Source organism: Hylobates moloch, unplaced genomic scaffold, assembly GCF_009828535.3.
Source record: "Hylobates moloch isolate HMO894 unplaced genomic scaffold, HMol_V3 SCAFFOLD_18, whole genome shotgun sequence".
NCBI classification, from domain to species: Eukaryota; Metazoa; Chordata; class Mammalia; order Primates; family Hylobatidae; genus Hylobates; species Hylobates moloch.
The window spans coordinates 12,396,852-12,405,406 of NW_026652293.1; positions in this window are offsets into that span (position 1 = coordinate 12,396,852).

Below are 8,555 nucleotides of genomic sequence, written 5' to 3' on the forward strand. Positions count from 1 at the left end.
GGCCAGTGTGGAGGAGCGGTGTGACGGGTCCCAAAAGGGGAGGAACTGTGCCCGAGGGCTGAGAAGCTGAGGTTTTGTAGGAGCCCTTATGAATGAAGATCCAGTCAGGAGAGCACTAGGGCTGAGAAGCCCTGGGGACTGCATGTGCTGTAGGTAAGTCAGGGGTTCATGCGCTGCACACAGGTCCCCGGGAACTGATGGCTTCGCCTCTTTGTCCCTACAGGCCAGCTTGCTGTGCTGTGCTCTGAGCTCCTGTTTCATGCTTCTTCTCCAACCCAGCTCACTCACCTCTCTGCCTGTGTCTGGAGCATCCCTTCCCACCTCTCCCCCACTTCTTCCCTCCAGCCTGCATGCCCACCTCTGGAACTGGGATTAAACAGATATCCAAGAGGCAGGAAAAACGCGAGTGTCTGAAGACCTCACCCTGGCAGGGTGGGCTTCCACCCACCCATGAGGCACCTGGGGCTTCTCAGCCACCCCGTGGTGTAACAAGTGGAGGAGGAGGAGGGAGTGAGAACACCTTTCCTCCAGCCCTGTGCCACACCCCTTCTATGTGTGTACAGTGTCCACAGGCATCACAGCTTCTTCATTAAAAACCCAGTTTCCTGGTCATTTCTGCAGCTCTGACTGTGAGCACTGAGAAGAAAGGGAAGACTTGGGGCTTGTGAAGACAGGGCTGTGCTGGGCTGGGCTCCAGTCACCCTGTCTGCAGTCCGGAACTCGGGGTCTGAAGGGAGGACTAAGGAATTGGTGGCTGCTTGCCAGGGCCCCCTGGGGCCCCTTCTGCCCAGTCCCTGTGACGTCACACAGCACACACTCACCACCCAGGATGCTCACCTCACCAGAGCCCTGACCTCCAAGAAATGACCCTGTCCTGCCCCGACTCTGGCCATCAGAAGAGGCCTCTCCATTAAGAGCCGCTTCTCCTGCCTGGTTTCATACTCTCCTTCCTCTGCAAACCTGGATTAACTCTCCCTGATACGTGCTGAGTTGAGAGGTCAGGGCACTTTCAATCCCTCACCTAGTCCTGCTGCACAAGGCAGGTGGCCTCACAGAAGAGATACTTGCAGTTCCAGGCCTGGCCACCAGGTGACTCCTTCCTTCTCTCCTGGGCTCTCCTGTCCCTCGGGCCTCTGCTCTCCCCACCTTCACCCACCCTCCTCCCAATTGTTTCCCCTTCACACTCCTGCACTGGTCCTATCCCCCAGGACTGATTCTTTCCCGGAGATGGGGTGGCCACTTATCTGTCCTCTGGATCAGGTCCTTTCTCCATCCCACTAACTTTTGGGTCCAAAGCCTGGTGAGAGCATGGGGCCTTCTGGGGTGGAATGGGGGTCTGGGGCAGCCCCTCTTCCCCCAACATACTCATGAGAGTGGCTCCTGTGAAGCAGAGACCAAACTTCTGACTTTTATTTTTCTCTTTTTTTTTTTTTTTGAGATGGAGTCTCGCTCTGTCACCCAGGCTGGAGCGCAGTGACGCGATCTCGACTCACTGCAACCTCCGCCTCCCAGGTTCAAGCGATTCTCCTGCCTCAACCTCCTGAGTAGCTGGGATTACAGGTGCGTGCCACCACACCCAGCTAATTTTTGTATTTTTAGTAGAGACAGGGTTTCACCATGTTGGTCAGGCTGGTCTCGAACTCCTGACCTCGTGATCCGCCCACCTTGGCCTCCCAAAGTGCTGGGATTACAGGCATGAGCGACTGCATCCGGTCAAGTTCTGACTTTTCAGGGCAGTGGGATGGTGACTTCTGAGCTAAGCCTGCAAGGGAAGTGGCTGGTCCCAGACCTGGGGTCCCTTGGCTTTTTGACCACCCTAGCACTGGCCCTAGGAGGGGCTGAGTTATCAGAGCAGCAACCCTTCTACCTACCCTACTGAGTCCCCATTCTGCCCTCGAATCCCATGTATTATCTGCCATAAGTGCCAGAAATTGGTACAAAGTGCAGTGCCAGCTACTCCCCAGGGCATGGTCTGGCTTTCAGAAAGCATGGCAGTGGGAACCAGCAACTTGGGCTACCTTAGGGGAAGCAGCACTCTGCCCAGGGTTCTTGCTATAAATAGGTCAGTGGGCAGAGAGGCAGACGTGTGCAAAAAGCACAACCCCAATCACACACAGAAACCTGTAAGCACAGACACACCCAGTCTCAATGCACGAAGTTGGAGAACCTGACAGGGCTGGTCCAGGCCACAGAGGATGGGGTTAGGCTTCATGCCTTCATGCCCAGGCAGCCACAGAAACCCACTCTTCCCCACCTCACAGGGCTCCTCCGGTTGGCCTGGGTCCAAAGCGGTCTCCTTGTTTCACCTCTTTCCAGCCCTTCCCTAGAGCCTGGCCCCAGGTTCCAGAGTCAAATCCCAGTTTTGCAGTCAACTATTAACCTGGGGCCCTGGCAGATTGGGGTATCCACCCAGTCATGTAAAAGCAGGAGACCTGCTCTGGGCCTGACTCAAAGCAAACACGTAGGTGCAGAAGACCCATGGGAGGAGGAGGTGGGGCCCACTCAACACACCTAAGCCGTGGCTCTCTAGGAGGGGCAGAAGAGCCAACCAGAGGTTTCCTGGAGGTCATCGGGTTCTTCCTTCTGCTTCCAGGCAGCAACAGACCTAATTCATCTCCTGTGAGGACGGAGCAAGGGCACATACAGGCATAGACACATCTGGAGCGCAAGGATTGAGAGGACCCGTGGACAAGAGGAAGGAGAGCTTGGGGGTGGGAGAGGGATCAATGGAAGGGGCTGTTGTAGCCAAGAATGGGGCCTGGGGGTGAGAGGCCTGGCCTCTGGAGAGCACTGATTCTACCGCAGTCTTCTCTCACCATGGAGACAACGCCAGTAGAGCTGGGAGCTGGGGCCTGCCACTGAGTAACAGCTCACACATGTAGCACACTTATGTGTCAGGCACCAGCGTGTGCACCTTAGTTCATTTAACCTTCACAACAACACTAGGAGAAAGGTACGGCTAATATTCTCATGGTACAGTGGGGAAAACTGAGGCACAGAGGGGTTAGGGACTTTTCATGATCACACAGCTAATAAGTGGTGGGCCCAGGATTCAACCCAAGAAGTCTGTTAGAATCCATACTCTTATTGACTATTTTAATAACAGCATTTCAATAATAGTAATATGTGATGCTAAATGCTTTATCTGAGTTGTATCATTGCATTCTCACAAAAATGGTACATTTGTTAGCTCAAATTTACAGATGAGGAAATGGAGGCCTGGAGAGTTCAAGTAGCTCACTCTAAGTTACACGGTTTGCTAGCTGCAGACTGGAGACTGGATCCCACGTCACTCTGCCTTGGGGTTGCCCTTTTCTGAGTTCAGACTGGCCTTAACAGAGCCCAATCAGACATTTTCTTGGAAGGACACAGCTGGGGGTCGAGGGTCCTGCATATGCACCCGGGGAGTCCCCACATCCCCACTGAAGGGGAAACATTAAAAGGAGATGCAAGTGACATACGGATGGGCTAAGGTGAGGCCCTCCTCCAACATGGGGACCTGGCTGAGGGTAGAGTGATGGGGTGCTACTTGGGGGATATCTGTTACTAATCAGCACACAATAGCTGGGTAGTCACCCCCAGCTGGTGGAGATGGGCCTGGTGCTCCTCTCTGCTTGGTAGGAATGACCAGGGCAGGATGCCACCTGCCACACCCTCGCCTGTCCCAGAGCCCTTGGGAGATCAGCTGTTGCCCCCACCTTTCCCCACAAGGTGCCCAGTCCCCACGGGGCAAGGAGGCCAAGCTCAGCTGTGTGTCTGAGCCCACTCAGCAGCAGGCATGATCAGGGCAGGGCCCAGTGCTAAGGGCTGCTGGGGCTAAAGTGCCTTGCTGAAGGAGGGGCAGAGTTAAACATTAGCCACAATGGCCCCCCACGAAGTGAGTCATACTCCCCACAAGGCTCTGGGCTGGGCAGCCAGGGGCGGGGGGGTAGCTCCGTTCCAGGTGGGTGACCAAGCTGCGGAAGCCCAGGACAGTTCACTGGGACCAGTGCTAATGGCAGCTTCTTCTCCTGACCCCCATCAGGTCTCTTTCCTCAGACATCCCCAAAGCTTGTCTGCCTGCGGGTCCTTCATTAAAGGTGAGGGGCAAGGGTTTTCTCTTCCTTCCAAGACACACTTCTAGGCTGGCTTGTGGGTCCCCTGAGACCAAGGCTGAGCAGGGTGAGCCTCAAAAACCCCATAGCACTGGCTCAGAGCATGGCAGTCAATGTCTGAAGGACCAGAGAGAGAGGGTGACTTGCTCAAGGTCACAAACCTAACTGGAGCTAGGAAGTAGGTCCCCAGACTCCCAGTCTGAGAAAATTGGATGTGGACAGGGCTTTGGTCTCCCGGCCAGAGGCAAAGGCCCAGGGATCTGAATAGGTTGCCCATCTCTGGCCTCAACTCAGCACCCCAACTGGCTCCAGTGCCAACCATTGGCCTCTCTCACTGGTTGGCACAGGCTGGGTGAACCTGGCCCTTTGCCCTGGGTTCAGGAGAGAGGTATGGCTTTGTCTGGCAGTCAGGGGAGGTGTTTCAACCTGGGAGTCCCTGGGGGAGGAGCGTGTGTGTGAACGCTTGTGCCTGTTCATCAGAAGGGGTGAGCGTGGTGTGTGTGCGTGGGCATGCAGAATGCAGGGTGATGACCTGTCTGCCCGCCCTGAGTGTCACAGACACCTGTGTGTCCCCTGTACTAGTGCCTCCCAGATGCTCTTCTCCTGACTGGCTCTTTGTGACCCAAATTTCAACTGCTCCATCCCACAATGAGGAAACCAGGGCCACAAATGTAGTGAGATTTTCATAAAGCTAAATGTATTCAGTGGAAACGACCCTCCTCTGATCTAAAAGCATGCATGCCTTTGTTTTATTACTGGAGTATTAAATTAGCCCTTACATATGGAATAGGAGGACAGTAGGTGGCAATTGTTTTCTAATGCTCTTACTTCACAAAATAAAATGGTGGCAGCACAATGTCAGTATTTATATTAAACAATATTATAAGTTTGTGAAAACCGAAAGCCAGGGAGCTTACTGCCCTGGATTCTTTAGGGCGTGGGTCCTATCACTTCATTCATTTCTTCCCTTCCCCCAAGAGTGCCACAAGCATGGCAGTTGCTCAGCAGAGACACATGAATGGGAACAGAACTGAAATAGGATGTGACCTCGAGCCAGCTGGTTGGGGCTGGGGATCCCCCTGGATCTCCACTCTGTCCTGTCCGAGAAAGGGGAAGCTGCCCTATGAGTCTTTTTTCTGGGGGATTCCAGAGATTGAACGTCTGTTCTGAGGCTCCTCAGAACCTCGAGGGAGGGGATGAGAGAGATGACCCCTTGCCCAACCACTGGCTGAAAAATCTTGAAATTCCCTGACTTTGACCAGGGAATTCCCAGTTGTGCTAAGCGCTGCCTGGCGGAATATCCCTGGAGGAAGTAACCATCACACGCATATGTTTTTAATGTACAAATAAAGAATCGTGAAGTGAACACCCATCTGCCAACCACTCATTTTAAGAACTAGGATATCGCACATACTTTTGAAGCCCTTATGCTTCCCTCCCCAGTCACAACCCCTTCCTCTCCACAAAGGTAAATACAGTCCTCAATTTTGTGTTTGTTATCCTCTTGGTTCTCTTCATAATGTTACTATGTATTTATGAATTCCTAATACATCATTGAGTTTTGCATCTTTTTGTAAACCTTGCATAAGTGCATGCATTTTGCTTTTTCCCCTTCAATGTTAAGGTTGTAAATTCATCCCTATTGATAATTGTAGTTCATTCATTTTCACTGCCATGAAATGATGAAATGATGAAAACACCATTCATTCCCTTTCCTGCTGATAGACATTTAGATTTCTGCCACTACCAATTGTGCTGATATGAATATTCATGAGTCTCACTTCTGATGCTCAAGTTCAAGAACTTCTCTACCCAGGAGTGCAACTGTTGGGTCGACAAGAATGACATCCCCACCTTTGCTAGTTGTACCCTTACACTCCCATCAGCAACTATGACAGTTGCTGATGCTCCACATCCTGGTTTCGGCAGATCCTGGAGACCAAAGATCCTGAATACTTAACCTCACCTGATCTCAGCTTTTTCCTGACCCAGCCTCCTAATGTTACTCTTGGCAGGGGCTCTCAGGCTATTTGGGTTTTCCTGTTCTTCCCAAATCAAGTTAGTGCAATTCTCTAAACCTTTATCAAGCACCAACTCTGCCAGGGATAGTGTTGAGGGGATACTGAGGCAAATAAGACATTCTTTTTCTTCTCAAGGCACCCACAAGATGCTTGGGGAGCCAGGGCATGGTCACAGATAACTTGAACTCCAACCTCGCCGCTCACGAGGAGTCATTCCCTCCTCCTTCCTACTCAGCCAGGGCCCTTGCGTGCTGTGGAAAACACAATGCGAAGCTGTCTCCTGCGCTCCCCCGCTCCAACACCCAACCATCTGTTGGGCAGCTCCATCCGGCTGGCTTCAGGGACCTTAAATTCAAATGAGTAGAGGCCAAGGATGCTGGTGACCATCTCACAATGCACAGACAGCCCCCGACAAGGAATTATCAGGCTGAAATGGCCATGATGCTGAGGCTGAGAAACCCTCGGTGGTCTAAAGTCACCCCTCCCCAGATCTCCTGCTCTCACATCCCTGTCTCGTCAATGGCACCTCATTCACCCAGTCCCTCCAGCAGGGAGATGGGAGTCACCTAGATTTCTCCTCCCTCACAAGCCATAGTCAATCAACTCAGTCCTGGCCATCCAGCTTTCCAAAACTCCTGCCAACACCTTCTCCTCCCCATCCTCCTGGTGCCCTTGCTCAGGGCCTTCGTTTCTTTTGTTGACTATAAAAAATAGCCCCCTAAGCAGTCTCCCTTCCAGTGTGACCTCTTGCCACACTGCCTCCAAACTCTTCTCATTTTCTATATTCAACTGTATTCTACAGGATAAAGGCTTTTTTTTTTTTGAGACAGAGTCTTGCTCTGTTGCCAAGGCTAGAGTGCAGTGCAGTTCAGTGGTGTGATCTTGGCACACTGCAATCTCTGCCTCCCAGGTTCAAGTGATTCTTTTGCCTCAGCCTCCCAAGTAGCTGGGATTACAGGTGTGTGCCACCACGCCCAGCTCATTTTTTGTATTTTTAGTAGAGATGGGGTTTTGCCATGTTGCCCAGGCTGGTCTTGAACTCCTGACCTCAAGTGATCTGCCCGCCTCAGCCTCCCAAAATGCTGGGATTACAGGCGTGAGTCACCATACCCGGCCAAGGCTGACTGACTCTTTAGCACAACCCACAAAGTCCTTACTATCTGTCTCCAACCTTTCCTTTCAGCCTTGGAAGGGGCTCAATGCTTCACGCAGACTAGTTTTCTCTCTGTTCCACACACACCTTTCATATTTATGTCCCAATGTCTTTGTTTATGCTGTGTCCTATAGCCGGATGCCCTTACACCCTTTCTGACAATTGAATTCCACTTACCCTTCAAGGCCCAACTTAGATATTCTTTCTTGTGTAAAGACTTCCCCAATCCCTCCTGATGACACAATTTCCATTTTTAATCACAGTCTGACTTGAATGAGGCTTGGGGTATATGTGTGCTTGTGTATGTGTGTGTGTTCACCAGCATGTGTGTGTCTTCACTGATAGACTGAGAATGTCCTGAGGTCAGGAACCGAGTCCTTATCATCTTTGTGTCACTGAATGTCAAAGCCACTTGTTGATTATGGTGGGTAGAATGAATTATAATGGGTAGAACACATCCCAAAAAAGATGTGTTCAATTCATAACTTCTGGTACCTGTGAATGTGACCTTATTTGGAAATAGGGTCTTTGCAGGCATAATCAAGCTAAAATGAGGTCATACTAAATTAGGGTGGAGGGATACTTGAACACAAACAAGAGACACAGGCAGAATGCTGTGTGACAAGAGAGGTAAAGCTTGGAGTAATGCAGCTGTATGCCAAGGAGCTCTAGGAAGAAGCAAGGAAGGATTCTCCTCTGGAGCCTTTGGAGAGAGCCTGGCTCTGCTCACATCTTGATGGCAGACTTCTAACCTTCAGAACTGTGAGAGAGTAAATTTCTGTTGTTTAAAGCCATCCAGTTTGTGGCACTTCGTCACGGGAGCCCCAGGAAATGGATGCACTGATCCAGCACCAAATACAGTAGCTGGCACTTAGAAAGTATCCCATAAATGTACAATGTCTGATCTCAAGGAACTTTCTGGGCACTAAAATATATGCCATTCACTTTTCCTTACTTCTAGGGTTGTCTGCATACAAACTTTCCACGTCTTTGGGCTTTTATGTCTGTAGAGAGGCTATTAGATTTTGGGCTTTTAGAAACAGGACTGCTCCCTAGCTTCATGAAGTGTCCCTGGCATGACCAGGCTTCAGATGACTTCATAGGAGTATTTTTCTTCCTGTGTTGAGGTGTCAGCACTGACTAGCCATGGGAAGAACATTCAATAGGTCCCCAGGGAGACAGCAACTTCCCTGACAGTGTCAGGCCCCGGGTCAGAGGATCCAGGGACCTAGACTATTGGGGGTCCCCTCTTTCTCTTTTTCTGTAAACAGCAAACAGCTCCAGGGC